This window comes from Camelus bactrianus, chromosome 5 (assembly GCF_048773025.1).
Source record: "Camelus bactrianus isolate YW-2024 breed Bactrian camel chromosome 5, ASM4877302v1, whole genome shotgun sequence".
Taxonomy (NCBI): domain Eukaryota; kingdom Metazoa; phylum Chordata; class Mammalia; order Artiodactyla; family Camelidae; genus Camelus; species Camelus bactrianus.
In genome coordinates, this window is record NC_133543.1 from 70,100,916 (window position 1) to 70,123,179 (window position 22,264).

Consider the following 22,264-nt stretch of genomic DNA (forward strand, 5'->3'; position numbering starts at 1 on the left):
TGATCATGAAGGCGGCTATGCCTGAATAGGGGCAGGAGATGGGAAAGCTCTGCACTGTCTACTCAATTTTGCAGTGAACCTAAAATTGTATTTTAAAAAAGCCCCTTTTAAATAATATAGACATAGTATCTCCTTTCCTAAAGATACAGTCTAGTGGCTGTGGGTTAGGGGACATCAAACAAATAAGCACCTAAGGAAACGTGCAATATTGGAAAACATTAGTCATGTCTGAGAAGGTAAACTGCAGGGCTTTACTAAAAAGGAAAGTACAAATTAGGTTAGGAGGATCAGGGAAGGCTTTTAACCTGGGATCTGAAGGGGGGAAAATAGAAATATGAGGATAAGATAAAAGCCAAGAAAATACGGTATTATGAAAGCCAGGAGATTATAGTGTATCAGGAGGGAGTGTGTGTTTGACTGTGTTAAATGCTGCTACGAAATGTTAAGTATGATAAGAACTGAAAAGTATCCACTGGCTTTGACAATAAGGAAATCATTGATGAGCTGAGCAAGAGGAGTATTAGAGCTAAAACCAGATAGAAATGAGTTGATATCCTAATCCTTCTCCAATTCATGATAAGTAATCCATTTTTAATCAAAATTTGTATACTGTGTAATTTTAAAAAATGTGAAGGGAAGTGTATAGATGCAGAATATATAGACAGCAATTATTCAGAAATGTTGAAAATGTTTGCTGGTGATTTTGACCATAATCTCATATCTCCCATTCCAGGCTGTGAATGTCTCTGATAATAAGGAATTAATGTTAATTGAAACAAAAGGTCATAGTACAGTCATTCAGAACTGCTGGAATATAAAGATAGAGAAGCCACACAGGATAAGCCCACAAAACAATCCACTTAAGCACTAAGCGTGCTTTCTTTTATGCAGGAATTGCTTTTTAAAAATGCTATTATCATAACGTTTTTTTTTTTTCAATGTACTATCAAATATTTATCTAAAGCCTACTTGTTCCAGACACTTCGGATGTCGATACTGTGAACAAGAGTTAGAAAGCTGTCCTTACTGTCGCAATCTGAGTATCATACAATATTCTTTACAGATATTGAGAAGTAGACAACCATTCTTTTGGAGGAAGCAGTGGTAGTAGATCAAGCACGGGGGCATATAAGTAAGTCGTGATATCCTGGGAGGAGGGTCATAGACTGCTGAAGAATAGTAGCAGCAAGAGTCTCTCTCCCAAGAAGAGGAAAACTAAGGAAGATGAATTAATTTCATGATTAAAACTTCATAAGATTTTTCAAATTAATCATTAGTTTTTTACAGGAATATTTTAATAGTTTTTTTGTGTGTTTTGACAGCTACAGATTGTTTTGTCCTCTTTGTTTAACAAATATTCGTAGAAGCTGGGAAAATACCTTTAAACGTGGTTAAGTGATTGTGTGTGTGTCTGTGTATTTGGCATAAACAAAGCTATAGGAGGAAAGTGTTTGCATTTTTCTGAAGGTCATTGAGATATCTACATTCCCAAACCTGACTGCTGCCACATTAAATGACTAATTTCTTCCCATCTCCATTTTTTGGATAAATATTAACCAAATTATCCTTGTTACAAAAGGAAGGTCTTGCATATCAACTGAAGTTACATATTCATTTAATGCTTAGTAATTACCTGAATTGCATGAGCATATGTTCTTTTGTATTGATTCCCAGCAGCTGATATCTGAATTGCTGTCACTGACCTATAGCCCCTGATCCCATCGACTCCATGCAGTTTTATTTTTATGCTCAGTTGTATATATTTGCAAAATAGAGACCTCCACTCAAAAATGGGTCCTGTTTCCTGATTCATGGTTCAATCAGAGCATGAGATAGGCTTGTTACTTGAAGTATTAACAAGCAGAGAGGTGGTGTTGAAGTTTACTACAGACTGGTTCAGGTAACAGTCTGGAATTGAGTCAATATTTTTCAAACAAATATATGAAACACAAATAACAATATGATAAGAGTAAAGGCACATAGAGTATATAATTGGGGTATATAACCTGTATATATGTGTATAACCTGGTTAAGGAGGTTAGGAAGGCTTCCTCCCCAAAAGTTACTATTTGACTGAAAACTGAAGGATAAGAAAACATTAGTTGGACTTGATGGGGAGGATGCACCTTCCAGCCAGAGGTTAAAAAAGATGTGCAAAGACCTTTTGGCGGAGGGAGTTGGTCACTGTCAGTACATTCTTTGCTGCTATTTCCAACAAGATGGGAGCCAGAGATATACTAGGGTTCTCAGATGGCACTTACTGTGTATTATTTCAGGAACAAAAGATCTAGGAAACACTATATCCCTATTCATTATCTTTTGTTAAAATACCTCTGAATTAACTCTTATGCTGGGAAACAAAGCCAAATCTCTTGTGTTATAACTAGGGCAAAGCAATGCTGTTCAGAATAGTGAATAGAAAGGTTTTTGTGTGTGTATGTTTGTATCCACTAGATAGTGTGTTTATGTGTTTAGATTTAATTTAAGTCTTTCAGGCTCCTGTGACACTGTAGAATTTGTAGCAAAAATGCAACATTATAGGTGAAAGGGACTCCATGAATACATATATTTATAGACTCAAGAATATTGATCCAGTTATAAAAGGGAAAAACTATTTTACTGAAGTTCTCATTGCCTAAGGACCTTACATAGCGATGGCTAAATTCTGTTTTGATAAGCAAGTTTCCTAATCTTTGCAATGCTACAAAAGTGATTTATTATCAAAAATTAAAACTATTTTCTTCATCCTTAAGGTACTGCAATAGTTGAAATAGTTCTACTTCATTTGCTATGAAGGCCCCTTCACCTCTGGCAATGCTGATGAAATTTCCATTTTTTTTGTGAGTTGATAAAAAATATACATTTTTCATTCCTGCATTAAATATTAGATAAAAATGAAAGCCCATTTTTGAAGTTATAAAACTGTCACTTTATAATAAAAGGCTGTTTTCATTGCCAAAACTGAAGGGTTTATGCAGGTTTCTATTTTGTTCCTAGGAGTCTGTCATATAGTCAGTTTGGCTACACACACAATTCACATTACTGTTTATAAGGTGTAGGAGTGAAGGATATATAATTTCAGGGGTGAATGATCAGGACAAGGGAGATATGTGATATAGTTGCCCATTGGGTCTTGATAGCTTCTAGGGAGGGTCAGTAAGTGGTGGAAGAATGCTGCAGGCAGACTTAGTATGAATAACTACATTCTTACACTTTCCCTCTAACACAGCTATTCTGAGTTTAACCAACACAAATGGAAAAAAGTGATCCAAAAAGTGGACCGTTTGGAATCACAACAAATCTTGTTAATCTCAAACTGAGGGAATTGCTTAAGACATAATTTTTAATTTATTGAAAAACATCTATTGAGGGATATTGAAAAATGTTATAATTGAGATCTTTTTGACATGCTTGCAGTTTGAAAGTGTTATATGTGTGTGTATCCAAATTACAGCGTAAAGGTGACTATGTCACCTCTTTACTCATTGCTATGAAAACTCTACTTACCATCTGTAGTTTATATACTTTTTGGAAGTGTAATAAGTATGGGGACAAAATAAGAAATGGTCTCAGCTTCATCACTGACCATTGTTTAAAATCATACATTCTTTGAGTCTCATTTACTTGTTTTTAACATGAGGATTTGGACTATGTAATTTCTAAACCCTGGCACGTCATGATTTTATGATTCTAAAAGTCTCCCTTCCTTCCTTAATATTAGAAAATAATACTATTTTATGACATTTTCGGTATCACAAAAAGCAATGGATTCTAGTAGGAATCACCCTACGTGTTTCCTGCACTCCACAGAGTTTGTTTTAAATGATTACATTTGAATGGTTTAAAAAGTGGTATACAACATTGTATAATAAAATTTCAAGGAAATACAATGAACTTCAAATGTTGAGATTTTAAAAATAGTTAACATGGCTGTATTTCAGAATTTTGAGTATCTCAGTCTATATATTAAGTATAAACTGAGAGATTTGTAGGGATCTTTTGCCCCTTTGAGGCACATGAGCCTAGATAATCCAGGGTAAATACCACGATATTAACATAAACCAGTATGAGCCACTAACGTGCTATGGAAGACAGCAGTCAACCTTTAGTGAGATATGAATAGCACTGTAGACGTTCGCTTACCAATGTGAAATTCCTTATTTAACTGCAATGGAATGGCAATATCTGGAATAATGATAAACATTGTTGAAGGCAATTAGCTAGTTGACTAGCTCTAGGCTCACATGTTATTAATTCTAGATGTTTTCTCAGACTTAAATCTCATGAGAACATGGCCTGACTTTGCCCTCTTTTTTCTTACTGGCTTACCATCTTAGTGTCCTTTAAAAATGAACAAGCAAACAAACAAACAGACAAAGCAAAAGAATGAAGGCCGTAGCCAGGATAATTAATGTTTTACTGTTTGAAGAACAGAGTTAGGGTTTTAGAAAAAAAATCTCTTGTATATTATGGAAGGATTAAATTGCCTGTAATTTTCTGGTTAAGCCTCCCTATAGAAAAAAATTAGTTTGTACTTCAGATGTTATTAATTAAAGCCACACAGAACTGAAGTTCTTACCTAATGAAACTCAAAGTAGGTCCCATTTTTATGTGCAATTTGAAAAAAGATTTTCCACCAATATTTCTAAAGCAGCTCTCATCAGCAATGCATTTCTTTGAGATTGCAGCAAATGACTATTTCATCTCTTATGTTAACTTTGTTAATAATCATGTTACATGCTGTCATAAGGCAAGCTGATACATTAGGCATTCTGTAAATAGTTTTTGAACATTTTTCTTAGGTCATTTACAAATAGATTTTAGTCTTTTTTTTGTGGTCATGATGCACATTGGCTCAAAATTCTATCTTAGGATACAAGTGCAGCAGATGAAATCTACGCTTTACTAAACACTCTTTATGTCCTGGGACCTAGGTGCTTTACACATGCTACCTCATTTCATCTTCACAAAAACCCCAATAGTCCCATTTTATAGATTAAGATATGGAAACTTAAGCATGTTAAGAAATTATCCAGGCTCAGCAACATGGCAAGTGCCTTCAATTGAATTTGAGCCTAGTTCTTTCAGATTCTGAAGCTGATGTTTTCATGACTCTGTTAACTGCCTCTAACAGTTCTCAATGTCCTGATGACAACATGGTTGTCACTGTGAGAAATGGAATAGATCCCTTCTTTTTCCTTTGGAAATTCATACTCAGATGTCTGTTGTCTGCCCAACCTTACCCTGGCCATCCTCTATAGACATGTTTTACTGTAGTAACAAATTATTTCTATGTCTGCTTCAAATTAGATTGTCTGCCCTTTTAAGTGAGAAAGGAGTTCTGTGTCTTGTTTTTTCCTCTATATTCCTAATAGAGGATCCCTGGATCAATAGATATTTGTTGAATGAGTGGACACATTTAGACTGACTTTTAAAGGTTAGATAACATTTGAACTTGCAAAGATGTCAGGAGCTTTGGTGAGCGGTGACAGAGAGATGTTGGAATTGTATACATATTTTGAATTTTGGCTCTGGTCAGCTCCATAGAGGACTTATTTATCTCTAGATACATGAATATTAAGATCTTGCCTTTTTTTTGGCTGCTACAGAATAGGGCAAGTATCTATTGCCTTTCTTGCTGTCAGAATCAAGAGTTAATGAATATTACATTCTATCATTCGTGCTAGACATTTTCCTTTAATATTCCTTAAGCCATTGATTGCTTTTTATCTGATGCTACCTTTCTCTTTAGTGTGTGCTCACTGTGTTATGGACCAGCCGTTTGGATCCACAGAGTCTTAACACAATACATGTGATGAATGTTATATGACATGTTTAAAACTAAAGCAAAGACATTTGTGAATAATTTACTTTTCAAAATATAGAGTGGGTATAAAGTTAAAACAGTGTGAGCATTAGCTCTCTTGCATTCTGATTGGTTTCTTTGTGTAAAAATTGAAGGTCAGGAATGATTGGTAGAGAACTGAGAATTTTCATAAATGCTGTGGAACATCTGAGTGAACCCAGGGAATAATGTAGTATATATAATCTGTTATGTTGCTGTGGGGAAAAATGAGAACCATTATGGTAGTTACACTTTACAAGAAGAATACCAACATACAGAAGTTTAATATCCTTATCTGAGTTCATATACCACCATTTTTAACCTTTTTTGGGTATATTTAATTACTTAATTCTGGATGAAGATACTAATTCTCCTGATGGAACAAACCTTTCATAGAGTTTGCCATTCATAATGTTAAAAACAAGTTACATTAACTGATTTTTGAAATGAGTTTAATGAATTAATTACATGTTCAAAAACCATTCTACTCTATAAATAGGACTGGCAATTCTACATAAAGAACTAACATAGTGTTAAGAAAATGATCACATTATTAGTAAAATTAAACTAAAGCATTCTCACAATATGCATAAAATTAATCATTTAAACAGATTCACTATTTTTACATTTGATAAATACTGAATTTTTACACCTTTCACTCACACACCCACACATGCACATAAATATACATAAATCGAAGGCAATAGGAAATAAACATTCAGTTTTGTAGTCATTAGATCCTATCATGATAAGGATGAGTTGAAGGATTCACATCAATTAAAGGGGAGGAAAAGATATTACACACAGAGGTTATCATAAAATAATCTTCTTATTGCAATATCTATCCATGGTCTGTATACGATACAACTATACCAGTCTTCCACAAATGAAGTGGAAACTTACATCACAAGTATTTTGCCCGTAACACTAGAGCAAATCTTTTTTTATTAACTGAGTTGAACTTTAAAATTATGTTATGACCAAAAATCAATAAAGAGAAACTGATTTAAGTTCATCCAAGTGTGAAGGGGTTTATTACCAGTGCTATATCACTCTAATGATGTTCTCTTAAAAATTTGTTTTTGTGATATATTGCATCTATTATTGCTAAAAGGATAAAACTGCAAAGCAACCTTGGACACTAATAAATCAATTTAAGAAAAGTAGTCTCATAGCCAAAAGAAAAGTAAAAATTCAGTATAGAGACTTTAAATATTGGATAATTATAATATATGCAAACTATACCCATATCAAATTGCTAATGAGGATCTCCCTCACAGGAATTTTTTTAACTAACAAAATTTTTTCCTTGTTAGTGACTTCACAGCACTAAGATAAGTAATATTTCTAAAACTTGTTTTTACTTTTAACCTTCAAGGTAGAATACGACTATAAAAACACAAAAACTAATGTTTCGTGAACTGAATTTCTGACATTATTACTTTTCATGTTCTTGTTTCTATTCCATACTATATAGGATATATCTTGTGTTAGAAATATTGAGAAATCCTAACTCACTTTAAACAATGTGATACCTAAAATGTACACTGTACACATCTCAAGTGAGCTCATATGATGAAAAATGTCAATTATGGCCATTGAAAAAACTGTGAGGTTTTCAGTTTTTATCACTTCTCACTAATTATTTCGATGCATATTTTTATTTATTGACTTTCTCCAGAGAATATACGGACTGTGACACAAATACGTGTTAAATAAAAGGACTTTTAAGGTGACCTTGATTATTTTATGTGTCACATGCAGACAGAAAATTGTTTAAATGTGAAGCATACATCTCCGTGAATTTCCATAAATGAGGTACACTATCTAATTATCTTCCAAATCAGGTAACAGACCATACAAGCACCCTAAAATTCTCTCTGTGCTTTCACCCAATCACTATTCCTCTCTTTCCTCAAAGTATCCATAACCTGACTTTAATACCAAAGATTAATTTTGTGTGGTTTGAACTTTATATAAATGGATTCATTAAGTATATATTCTTTTGTTTCTGCTTCCCTCACTTCACAGTTTACTTGTGAGATTCAGTACCAGTATTTCAATGATTTTCTTTGCCATGTAGCATCATTTTGTATGAATATGTAATAAATTTATTTATCAATTCTACTATTGTTGAACACGAAGTGGTCCATATTCAACATGGCAGCTATTATAAATAGTAAAGCAATGAACATTTGGTACATCCCTTTTGGTGCACACGCGTAGCATTTCTTTTGGTATTATGTATCAGAGCAGAATGATTGAATCACAAGTATGCGTATACTTAGCTTTGTACAGATTTACACTTCTACCAGCAGTGTATGGAAATTTCAGTTGTTCTTGTTTTTACATTTTGGCCCACCTGAATGTTGCCAGGTTTTTCTTTTTTCTTTCTATTTTTTGGGTGTATATTTATTTAAATTCACCATTCTTATAGGTGTGTAGTCATACCTCATTGTAATTTTAAAATGTATTTTCCTAATTATTAGTGAAATTTAGAAATTTCTGTGTACTTACTGGCTATTTGTATTCTTCTTTTATGATGTATATAGCAAGGTTTGCAAAAGGGGGAATAAATAGATAAAGCTAAGACAGGTGAAAATAAGAATAGGAAAACTCAATTCAAAGTTAGTGGTAAATTTATTATCTAGAAGTATGTTATTAGTGACCACTCACATTTGGATTAAGCTTCCTGGAAACCAGAAAAAGGGAGAGATGTACAATAAATTATTTATTCAATGGCTTTTCCTGGCACCAAATCCTATGAAAATTTTATTCCATGGATTTTTATAAAGGTAATGCTATAAACAATGTTCCTTAAACAAATAAAACAGCAAATTCATTTAACTAATTCTCTTAGTATCCCTTTATTCAAATGCAGAACCAATATTTGCATTAGGAGTCTGGTGTATGTAGTTATGTAGATCTCTATACAGTAACAGAGTTATGCGTAGCTGAACTTACAAAAACATTAAAAACTATATTTCTAAATATCATCTTATTACTGTAAATATCAATCAGCAATCTTATAATGATGTACATGAAGTACAGCGACCTTTTAAGATAATTTAGCCAATGTGTCTAATTAAATTCTAAAATTTTGCTGTCTGACACAGTAGCCACTAGCCATATGCAATTATTTAGCGAAAATTAAATAATATTTAAAGTTCAATTTCTTAGTTATGCTAGACATAGTTAAGTATTCAATAGCTACAAGTGGATTTCAGTTACTGTATCAGGTAACACATATGTAAAACATTTCCATTTTCATAGAAAGATCTATTGAATAAAACTAAAGCTTTAAAATATTGTTATCCATAACTTATAAGAATTATTTGTTAATTGGAATATTTAATTTATAACCTATTAGCTGTCAGTACTAGATAAAATTTATTATGTATATAATTAAAAGGGTTCAGAATGAAAAGATCCATGTGATTGAAAGATTGTTCTTGGATCAGAACACTTCAATTCTAGTCTTAGCCCTTTCTTTACATTGGCTGTTTGATTCAAGGAAAATCTTCATTGTCACCCAGCTTTGATCTTACCTTTTGTATAACACATGGATTAACCCGCAAACTCCAAGAGAGATCTAAATTCTTGGATTTTTTTTCTTTTTACATAACCTCACATCTAAGATAATGACAGCATAAAGATTATTTAAGGAAATTCTGATGCATTCAATAGAAAAAAACTATGATGATAATAATAATAATAAACTTTTTAAAGACAAAGTCAATCAATTCTTACCGATAACACAGCAGAGTTTGTAGGAAGAAGGAAGCTTTCTTCAAATTAAAGCAACACTGTTGAAATATTGTCAGTTGTTTCTTTCAAGTATTGCATTTGTACCCATTTAAAAATGCCTAATGGAGATTTAAGAGCATAAAATAGTTTATTTAGACAAAATTCTATACTTTAAACTGAAGATGACCTCAGCTCTGCACATTTCAACAAAAATATATTTTCTCCAGGTTCAATTACATTCATTTTAAAGATACTTCTTCTGTGATTAAAAAAAAAGAGATGAGAATGTCATTTTTGGTTTATCTCAGATATTAATAGAACTGAGGCTTTTAAGTTATGTAAATTTTTATTTCACTAATTTACTGACAATATTTCACCAAATAATATGGAAACAAAAGTCTTGATGAATGAATTTAGACTATTCCATAATGTTCAACTTTTAAAACATATTTTAAAAAATCAGGTATAGTTGACATATAAAATCATAAGATATTTCAAGTATACATTCTGGTGATTTGGTACATATATAAACATTGTGAAAATATTTCTCCCATCGAGTTAATTAATACATCCATCATTTCACATATTTATTGTTTGTGTGTGTGAGTGTGTGGTGTGTGAAGGAACATTTACGTTCTACTCTCTTAGCAGTTTTGTTACATCTTACAGCTGAAAGTTTGGACCCTTTTACTAACCTGTTTCTCCTAACTCCCAGTCCCTGGCCAACCACTTTTCTATTCTTTGCTTCTAAGATTTGGACTTTCTAAAATTCCACATGTAATTGATACCATGTAGTACTTGGTTTTTTTCTGTCTGACTGATTTCACTTAGCATGGTGCTCTCAAGCTCCATCCATGTTGTCACAAAAAGCAAGATTTCCTTCTTTCTTATGGCTGTTTAGTATATCATTGTGTATATATCTACACACACACACACACACACACACACACACACACACACCCCATATCTTCTTTATCTGTTCACCCATTGATAGAAACATAGGTTGTTTCCATATCTTGGCTATTGTGAATGCTGCAGTGAACATGGGAGTGCAGATAACTTGTTTTCATTTCCTTAAGATATATAGCCAAATGTGAAATTGCTGGATCATATGGTAGTTCTATTTTTAATATTTTGAGGGATCTCCATATTGTTTTCCAAATAGGCTGAACCAATTTACATTCCCACCAACAGTGTACAAGGGTTCCCTTTTCCCGTCTTCACCAACGTGATGGTATCTCATTGTGATTTTGACTTGCATTTTCCTGATGATTAGTGATGTTGAGCATCTTTTGATGCACCTGTTGGCCATTGTATGTCTTTTTTTGAAAAATGCCTATTTAGATCATTTATCCATTTTAAAAATTGTATTGCCTGTTTTGTTTTTTTTTTCTGTTTAGTTGCATGAGTTTTTTTTATATATTTTGGATATTAACACCTTATTATATATATGATTTGCACATATTTTCTCCCATTCAGTCTTTTCATTTTGTTGCTAGTTTTCTTTGTTATCCAAAGCATTTTAGTTTGATTTAATCTCATTTGTTTATTTTCGTTGTTTTTGCTTTTGGTGGCAACTCACAAAATCATTGCTAAGACTAATGTCAAGGAGCTTGCCCCCTGTGTTTTCTCCTAGAAGTTTTATGGTTTGAGGTCTTGGCTTTTTTGTCGTAAACTTATTGACAGCATATGTGTGGGTTTATTTCTGGACTCTATTCTGTTCCATTGATCCATGTGCTTATTTTTACACAATTACCATACTGTTTTGATTACTACGGCTTTGTAATATAGTTTGAAATGATGGTGTGTGGTGCCTCCACCTTTGTTCTTTCTTAAGATTGCTTTTGCTAGTCTGAGTCTTTTGTGATTCCATCTGATTTTTAAAATTTTTGTTCTATTTCTGTGAAAAAATGCCATTGGAATTCTGGGAATTGCTATCTCTACCTATGATTGAATCTGTAGATTGCCTTGGGTATTGTGGGCATTTCAACATGATTAACTATTCTGATTTATTAGCATAGAATAGCTTTACATTATTTGTGTCTTTTTCAATTTCTTCATCAATGTCATAATTTTCAGTAAATAGGTCTTTCATCTCCCTAAATAAAATTATTTTTAGGTATTTTATTATTTTTGCTGTCATTGTAAATTGGATTTATAAATTGGATTATTTTGTTAATTTATCTTTATGATAATTTGTTACTGGCATATAGAAACACAAATGATTTTTATATACTGATCTTGTATCCTGAAACTTTACTGAATTTGTTGATGAGTTCTACTAATTTTTGGAGGAGTCTTTAGAGTTTTCTATACATATAATATTATGTTCTCTGCAAATAGTGATACTTTTACTTCTTCCATTACAATTTGGATTTATTTTCTTTCTTTTTCTTGCCTGATTGCTCTGGCTTGGAATTCCAGCACTATATTGAATCAAAGTGACAAGAGTATGCATCCTTTTTTTTCCCCCTTATCTTAGAGGTATAGCTTTCAACTTTCACCATTGAATATTGATAGTAACCACAGGCTTGTCATATGACATATTATGTTGAGGTATTTCCTCTATACCTAGTTTGGTATAAAGAGGTATGTTCTATACTTTTTTTCTTATAGTGCAGAAATGTTTGAAAAGAATAAAAACTTCTTCTTGGAGCCCAAACTCAAAACCAAACCTTTACTGCATACCAAATACAGAAAAGAGATTTACATAAAGTTAACATTTCAGTAAGAAGTAGTAGAAATAAAATTGAAGCACCTGAGACTAGCCTGGGAAATGCAGTAAATCAGTTGTGAGTTTCCACTTGGCCAGCCAGGTCTCAAATAACCTCCTGTGTTCTGTTCTCACAGAAAGGTGTCACCTCTGCCTCCTTATGTAGAGGCTGGATAGGTGGGAATTGTCTTCAATAGTCAAGCCTGTACCAGAAGACAATCACAACAATGCAAAGAGGCTTCCTATAAGCACAGGCAAATAACTAAAAATGTCACAGTAGAAGTGTCACCTCCAAAGAATTCTTAGCAGATTCCATGAGGGCAACCCTGGCCTTCAAGATAGCACTTGCCTATGAATAAGAGTTCTGGCCTTCTGGAAATTGCCACTTATTGTTCTTCATCAAACAAGAAGTTATGTTACTTTCATTATTTTTGTGCATTTGATGCAACCTCTGCCAAACTAGTTTCCTAGGACAGGAGCTGGGTCAAGTGGGGTGCCCTGGTACCCACGCAGAGCCTTCTTTCTGTTTCTGGACAGAGACGTGTGTGACTGTGGCTACCTTCTTTACCCACGTGCAGGGCAGTTACCAGGCAGAAGATGGACTTTTGCCACCTGCTGTAGAGGAGCATCTCCAGGCTCAGCTTGTCCAAGAGAGCTGCATGATGTCATCATACTTCCCATGGAGTTTCAGGGTAGCCCATTCATCCTTCAGAGTCCCCTGCAAGTTCACACTGTAAATCACCAGCCTCCAGCTAGGAGGCTTAGTCATGCACCAGAGATGAGGCTATATTTTTAGAATCTTTAAGCTGGAAACTAAACACAGGATTGTGATGCCTTGCTGCAGTCTTGGTTGCCACGAATTTAGAGGCTTCCCCAACATCCCCCTATCTCTGGAGTGCACAGTTGTGTCCCAGATCTGGGTCTCACGTTTGTGGCAGTTCCAACCTGTCTGGTATCGATGGAGGACAGTGCCAAATGGGGTATAGAGGGAATGTACCTCAACATAATAAAAGACGAAATCTACTTCAAGACTATAACGTGGAAACCCTGCATGAGTTTCTGTGCACATCAATCCTGCTCAAACTACTACAGAAACAGAAGAGGAGAGAAAATTTCCAAACTCATTTAACAAGGCCAGCATTACCCTGATACCAAAACCAGACAAGGACACCACAAGAAAATCACAGGCTAATTCCCAATGAACATAGATGCTAAAATCCTCAACAAAATATTAGCAACCCAAATTCAACAGTACATTAAAAGGATCATACACCACGACCAAGTGAAATTTATCCCAGGGATGCAAGGGTGGTTCCACATCTATAAATCAATCAGCATGAGGTACCATATTAATAAAATAAAGGGTAAAATTTATAAGTAATCTCATTAGATGCAGGAAAAGCTTTTGACAAAATTGAACATTGATTCATGATAAAAACTCCCAACAAACTGAATTCTCTGTTTGTTGATGAGCCACTTCCGTGATTTTTTTGGCCTAGAAACCTTATTTGAAGTTTTGAGGAATATAGCTAATACCTACAACGGAAAGCAATCAGATAGCCTATAGATTTTACTACATGTAGTTTTGAAGTAACGATATCAAGCAAGTTGGAGCCTAGTGATTATCTCTATCACCCCACTTTGAGGAAATCTTGTCATTTGCTGAGCAAAATTATATTTACTTGGGAACTTGATTGAATGCATTTATATTTGCATTTTTCACATAATTACTCTGGGCTTTTACTCATATCAGTTGCTTGAAAAATATAAACATTTCAAATTATGTAGGTCCTATGTCAGTACTTCGGGATGAGGTGAGAGGGCTTTGTCACTATTCCGATGTCTTTCAGCTCCTCCTGTAAATATATAAAATCTACTTTAAAAACTGCTCTCATTACAAGCGTGCCACTAAGGCAAGTTCCTGTTGAGCTTTTACTCATTTGTGGGACAATAGTTAACCACTGACTCCAGCTGTATAAAACATGGAACTGCTACTGTCTGTACCCCCATTCTCCTCCACAAGTATGTTTTGTCAATTCATCCAGTAAGTGAATTAGGAATATTTTATTATAAAATGTCAACTATATGCCTAGCTCTGAGCTAATCACTAAGGGCAGAGCCATCAGGAAAATACAACCACATAGTCCGTCAGAGAAGGCTGATATTAATAGTAGCTGGGATTGTTAAGTATTGCACAGTACATGGTGCTAGGTAGGAAATTATCAGGAGCATCTGCCTTTGAGTGTGTGTGTGTATGTTGTGTGTGTGTGTCTCTGTGTGTGTCCTCTCCAGGGAAGGGTTTTTTACCAGAGGTAATGCTTACGTGGATATGTGAGGGACAAATGGAAGTTAGGTAAAAATGAGAGGGAGAGACACTCGTGGAACCTACAGTAGTGCACGTATTAGCTGATGGTGGCCTAGAGCGACATAATGACAGGGGAATAAAGAAGTGAACGAGAATAGGTGTACGGCTTTCAAATAGTGTTGATTATATCCTTATAGCCAAAGTCTAAATAAACTTTGTGAGCAAATTAGTTTTTCCATGCTTGCCTTCCTTTCTTTTCTACCTCTATACGCACAATCTGATGATGAAACCCAGTTTGGGTCGATCAAGCAAGAGGCATGGAAAACAGGCTGTTTGGTTTGATGAGGGGAGAGATGTCTTCTCTTCACTCTAAAGTATTAAATGAGAAACAGCAAGTATATTGTCCCTTAAAATTCCCTTACCACTCTTTAGTATCTATAAAAGAAAACACTGTGCATTTAATAGGACAAACTTATTTAAAAAATCATTTATGTTGAAAACCAATTTTTTAATTTTGATATGGGCTATACTGATTTCATTTAGAATCATATTTAGTACTTCATTATCCACTACAAAATGAGACATCCAGTACATTGACAAATACATTGAGAGTTGCAGTGATTAAATTAAAATTTTTGTGATTTCATAACTACATTTAAAATTGGTAAAATTTGTTGCTGTTTATAGTTTTTCTATCTAGAAGGTTATAAAATTTATATATGCTTTGTGTGGCGCACACTAAAACATCTGTTAATGAAATTTACTTGAAGAACAACCTTCTATTACATTTTTCATCCATATTTTACATGTATATTTATAATAGTAATTAAAAATAACTATAATAAATAATATTCATTGAGTATACCTTATGTGCCAGACTTTTTAAACATACTATATCAAGTAAGCCTCACAGTGATTCACAATATGTAAGTACAATGGTTACATGTTTTATCTTTGTGAAAACAGAAGCAAGAAGTGTTAAAGCAACTTGTTGGAATTCATGCCGCTTGTATGAGTCTGCTCAGGCTGACATAACAAAATACCACAGGCTTGGTGGCTTAAACAACAGAAATTTATTTTCTCACAGTTCTGGAAGATCAAGGTGCCAGTGTGGTTGCTTTCTGGTGAGAGTTCTTCTTCTGGCTTCTTGCAGTCTTTCACGTTGGTGTGTCCTCACATGGTGCAGTGGGGTGGCGGGGGAGGGGTGGGGGGAGAGAGGAAGAGAGGGTTCACTCTCTGGTGTCCATTCTTATAATAAACACTATTCTAAGGGATTTTAAGAGATCAGGGCCCCACCCTAATCACCTCATTTAATCTGTTACTTCCTTATACTCCTTATAGGCCTGTCTCCAAATACAGTCACGTTGGGGGTTAGGGCTTCAACATATGTATATTGCGGTGGGGGGCCCAATTCAGTCCACAGCACTACTAATAAGTGAGAAAGTCAGAATCTTAACCCAAGTGGTTATACTACGAGCTTATACTCTGAACCTCGAGTTTCTACTGCATTCCTTTAAGTAAATGGGCAAAAAGTACTTACTGTAGAATGTTGGGGAAATATAAAACATTGTTTCTCTAAGGTAGCAGAAAAAATAAAACTTATAGTAAATTTTGGGAAAATATATTTAGCATATCCATTTTCATAATGACTTTATAACAGTTTCTTTTGATATCAAAGAAATAGGAGATGTACACTGGGATGAAAAATGAAATCTGCATTTAAAAAATTATGATTAATATCTCAATATGTACTCTGTATTGCTATGAAATAAGGAGAATTTTCATATACATACAATACAGACAGTTCATCTAGGTTGGGCATTTCAAGTGTCTGTGACAACAATTTTATTTTCATAGAAAGGATTATGAATCATCCTGTAAAGAAATTATAGGGTCAGAAATCTTCAATATAGCACACATGCTACTAGAGTTGAGAAAATGGGAATGTTTATTGTATGTTCTGATATACATGTGGATTTAAATTTAATCCAATAAAATACATAGGAGTTAACATTAGGAGGGTACTTTTCTGAGTTAAAATTATTTTGAAACTCTCTTTCCATAGTTTCCTTAAAGTATGAAGCATGAAAGTAAATAAAGTTCCTTAAGCTTTGTAGTTATTTGCTTGTTTTTCATCTAATTGAAAAATTAAGATGTAGAAATACATACACACACATACCCACACACATTAAACAGTTATCAGCACTTAATGCCAGAAGTGTTATAGTGTTGTTCAAAGTGTTGAAAGTGTTATTGGCATATTTTGGCAGTTTATCTTTTAAGATGTCTATCTCCTTCCCTGATAAATTCAGTAAGCAGTAGAGCTCATCTTCTTAGTGTTTTGAATTATCACTGCCTCCAACCATCCATTAACACTCTCAAGATCTTTTTATTAAATCTACATTTCTTATGTTGTGTTTCAAGACTAGTGAAGTTTATCATCCTGATTCTTTTCCTCTTGTTCTAAATCTCAAGTTGTATTCTATTCCAGTATAAGCTTTTGTGTTAGCCATTTTTATGTATTTCAAAATGTGTCTCTCATTTTTCCAAGTTTCTTTTCTTCTATGAAATCTTCCTCCAAGATAATTAAGCACATTATATAATATGTTATAGTATATGCACCAAGGAGAAGAAACAATGAGAGAGGATATGGATGAGATTTTAAATAAGGTGATACGTGGAAGGCTTTACTGAAAAAGTGACTTTTGAGTAAAAGCCTAAAGAAAGAGAAGAAATTAGCCTTATGGTTAAGAGAGGGAAGGACAATCCAGGCAGAGGGAACAGTGAACAGAGATGCTAAGTCAGAAACATGCCTGGCATGCAGAAGAAATTGATCATTGATCAGTTCCTTTTTTTTTTTTCTTCTGTTTTTAAGCTTCAAAAATATTCTTTAAATAAAGGGAATAGAGACCCTAAGAGAAGAGACCATATAAGTATAAAATAAGCAAATATTTAAATCCTTTGATCAAGTAGCTACTTTCTATGCAATATCGTTTACAATAATATATATTAACCTCTGAAAGTCAATTTTAAGTGTATGACCTTAGGACAGTCTCATCTAATCTTTAGCATAGTTGTTTACATTTTATTAAAAAGTAAAAATATTCATAAAGTCATATAGTTTTTGGAAAAGGATGTCAGGATGAAAGAAAGTAACTTACACTTCCTCATATGACACAAATTTAGGTCCTACTCTTTAAGTAGATGATCTCCTCTATTAGGGAAAATTTTATCTCCTTTAAGCAGGTAAAATTCTATTCATTTTATAGAAAAGATTAGATGTAAAGAGTTCAAGTAACTTGTCCAAGATCAGACAAGTAATAAATTGCAAGCCTCAGTCGGTCACATTACAAAGTCTATGCTCTTTCACAATTATGTAATTTGTTTATGGCATTATACGTAAGCAGTCTTATCCCAAATAATCACTAAATAATGTTTCAGGTCTTGTTCCGTGTTAGCCATTATTTAATGTAGCTTTGGATAACATTAAGCTTAGATCTGATTCCACGTCAGTTGAAATAATGTTTCATTATTTGAGTTCATAATTAATATGTTTTATAGCACATGGTTAAAGACAAGTTAATTTCCCTTCTTTCCTATATTATCATACAAGAACAGATGATACTTTGAAATACGTAGGATCATTCATTAGAAAACAAATAGGTAATTCCATTAATTGAAAAAGTCTTTAATATAAATCATGATCAGTAGGTTGACTCTGTTATCTCTTTAATGTGACTGAATTGGCTACATTTCTCTTATTCTAGCTCTTATCACAAGGATTTTTTATGGCAATCTTTTATTCTTGACAAAAGTTTTATTATACCATCGCTGATAATTATAATAGGAACAAAATGAAAAAAACTTGAAGAGACGACTTTTCTAGAATATGTTTATACCCAATTCCATTTAAAAATGCAGAATAGGCATTTATAAATATCACTCTACTTAATTGTACTTATGAAAATCTCATTAAAGACTTTTTCAATACTTGTCAGAAAAAAAAAACATAGTGAATTGCAAACCATAGTATTCATGATCATGCTACTTATGATTCCTTGAAACTATAAAAAAAACCTTTTAAGAACAGAACATAGAGATAGTTAAAAATGCATGTGGATAAAAATGTGTGTCGTTAGATATAAGCCACCCTCAGTTATTTGTTTTCTTTTTAAAAAAATAGTGCATGACAATAATAGGCTTTTACATAAAGAGCTCACTGCTAAATACATGTATTGCCTCATTTAATCCCATGCAATAGTTTTAAACATTAAAACATTTTATAAATGCATCTAAATAATTTGCTTAAACTCACAGAGTTAGAAGGACAATACTTGGATTTGAACCCAGTTTGACTCTAGTGATACCTTCTTTTAAGCATTATTTGACTACCTCCAAGTACTCCTCTCCCTGACTTGTGTCAGATCGTGTGCTGGGTGCAAAGATTGTGGTGGTATACAAGATAGCCGTGAAATGATGGGCCAGAGTTCCACTGACAGCCAGTTACCATAAAATAGGTCACTGGAATCAAGGCCATATGAAAAATGAATTAATTTGCAAATCATTATTAGTTTGGTGCTGTAACCAACAAAATTATGAGAAGTCAGAGCCACTGATTATAAAAATATGAATAAAATTATCTTGGGTATGGTAAGGACTCACAAGAGGAAATTCACTCTGATACATTGGGAGTCTTGAAGAAACTAGAGCAGTCTTTCCTCTTGGACTTTACGAGTGATATTCATGAAACTCTTTAACAATGGCATTTGATATCGGATTAAAATGTTAAATAACTAAATCAGTTTCAAACAAATTCTAACCACATATTTTAATTTTAAAAAGCACTTGTTTATCTAACTTAAATACCTCTTTTTCGTTTCGTATGGGAAGTCAAATATAAAATTCAATGTCCCATTGGAAAATCAAGTATAAATTTAAAATACAACTTTTTTCACTTATTTTAAGACAAAAGTCTAAAATCTTTGAGTTGGAGAATAAATGGAGGCAATCCACTGTAACTTTCTGCAAAACCTTAATTGTATTCTTCAAAATCCTTTATTAATAAGTAATCAATTTCTCTGAACATTTCAGTTTACTTCTGGAAGTGGTAGGCAATATTGTGATGACTGTTTAATTCTTGAAACGTATTTTTTTATATTGAATTAAAATGTACTTCTAAATTGTAATTATTCATTCTATTTTTGCCTTCTGGACCAATTTGCAATAAAATAATTGTTCCCTAGGAAAAAAAGAAAAAGAAAAAGAAAGCGCTTATTGATGTCTTAGGAATAACTAGCTATTCCTGTTTAACTTTTTGATACATGTTTCTGTCAAATTGGGTTTTTCAATAATCCTCTACCACATAGAAAAGACAATGTCATTTGTTATTGTCATGTAAAAATGCTTATGATAAACACAAATATGGAATTTGGTAATTGGATGGAGTTAATTTGCAGGCATTGATTTAAGTTTCAGTATTTGAGGATTTTTTTGAATTCAGGAAGTAAATGGCACAGCTTTCACTAACAAGATAAAATGATAATTTAAAAGTGTAACTTGCTTAAAATAGTTTTATTTGTATTATAAAGTAATCTTCTGTTGTTGACTGAGAGACAAAATTTCTAAAACCTATAGTTTTTATTTCTACGTTGGCTAGAAATAAAGGTAGTGATAAAATATGGAGACTGTACAACCTGATTTCTGTAAAATTTTACAAATAAATGATATTCTGGGAGAGACAGAAAAGTTTAGAATTGTGTTTCCATTGAATGTTGATGCTGTCTCTGGAAGCCAATCATAGATACTGATATTCGAGGAAGCCTCTATCCATGCACAGCCAAACAGATGGGAAACATCATATATTTGGTTTAGAAACAAAACAATCAACATTTTATTAAAAAATTAGATGTGGAAGAAAAAAGATAGTATTTTGCCTCATTATAAGGCCCATTTCTAATTATTAATGTGAAAAATAACTTGCTCTAGCAGTAATAGAATCCTTAGTAGAGGGAAAAATGCTCCAAGGATGAGATATAATTGTAAAATCAGTTTCTAACGTATTTTGTAAAAATAGAAAAAATAAATCTGAGTAGAAGTTACAGATTGCTTACTTTATGAAATATTGAAAACAAGTGCTTTGATGTTTTATGTTGATAATTACTATTATTTTCGAGATTTATGTTTGGCTATCCTTTGATAAATCAGATCATGTTTAAATATCCAAAAGCAGGAATAATAAAGCAAATAATCTTTCCATAATATGACTTGCCTTGTGAATGTCACTGGTCATTTATTTTAAAAGGATGTTTTACTTTTCCCAGGCTCACTCTTCCATCCTCTGATAGTAGGCATGACTGGGGGTGAAGACAGTGACCTGAGTGACATATAAAGTTCAGGAATATCCAGCTGGTTGATTAGTAATTTATTACCTTCTTCTAAACAGATACGAAGAGGATAGAAATTAGATTGAGTTAACAATGTGTTTAGGATCAGAGATTTCAGGGAGGATTTTAATGACTAGTGTATAGTTTTCATAGGTACCAATGTGGTCTGTGGTGTCAAAACATGCACAGTATTTTCCAAAGTAATAGACTCTTTCATTAAAAGTTGTTCAGATCGTGACATTTCTCTTTCCAAAATTTTTCAAACGCCTTTCATCTCATGCACCATAAAAACCCAAATCTTTGCAGAGGTCTCCAAGTTCCTACAAGACCCGGTCTCCATTATGTTTTTGAGCTCATCTCCTATTACCTCTCCTCTTTCACTCAGTTCCAGACGGGACAGCCTCATCACTGGTTCTTGGATGAGCCAGCCTTGTTTCTGCCTAAAGGTCTTTGCTTGCTGTTCCGTTGGTGTGGATTGTGTTTCCCTCTCACACCTGTAAGTCTCATTTGCCTCTTGTTTAAGGTTTTTACTCAAAAACTCCTTTCCCAGTCAGTCCTTCCATGTGCCACCCTATCTAAAATTTCAACCCATACTCCTTTCTCATTTTTTCTCCTTAGTATATATTACTGTATCATACTACATAATTTGTGTATTTATCTTTGTTTTCATCTATCTCCCTAGCTATAAGCTTCTTAAGAACAGGGATTTTTGACTTGTTGGTTCATTTTTGTACCTGCTGTGCCTGGCACATTGTAGATGCTCACTTAATAGTTTATATAAAATTATTTATATAAATAACTTATATAATGAAATAAAATTATTTTTGTGAAATAATTCATATAAAATTATACTGTTCAGTGTTTTTTGTTATTAATATACTGTTAGAATAATTAGCTGATATATAAAAAATGTTTACAGAAATTAGTCTACATAAAACCAATAGTAAAACCAAGAGTTTTAATTGATCATTCATCTTCTTTTAAAAAATATGCTTGCACCATGTTTCAGAATCAGATTTCTGACAGAGATCCAGCCTATAGTCAAGGCGATCTTATTAATATTGCCTCATTACATTGATCTGTATGGTGTTGTTAAGATGAACTTAATACATGTATTTAAATATTTCAGAATCAAAACAATTCCTCAGTGCCTAGTGTGTATGTGGTATATAGCAGGTACTCAGTAAATATTTATTGAATCAGTGAATGAATGTAGAAATGTTAAGTATGGACTTTTGATAAACCAAGAATATGACTGTCACTGATGAAAG

The 22,264-nt window shown here is 33.2% G+C and overlaps 1 protein-coding gene and 1 pseudogene across 6 annotated transcripts in view; one reads left to right on the plus strand and one right to left on the minus strand.

Moving 5' to 3' along the window:
* ERBB4 (erb-b2 receptor tyrosine kinase 4) overlaps positions 1 to 22,264 on the plus strand; it is a 985,443-nt gene that overhangs the window by 281,762 nt on the left and 681,417 nt on the right. The window lies entirely within an intron of this gene.
* On the minus strand, positions 12,717 to 13,374 carry LOC141577779 (NAD-dependent protein deacetylase sirtuin-7 pseudogene; annotated as a pseudogene).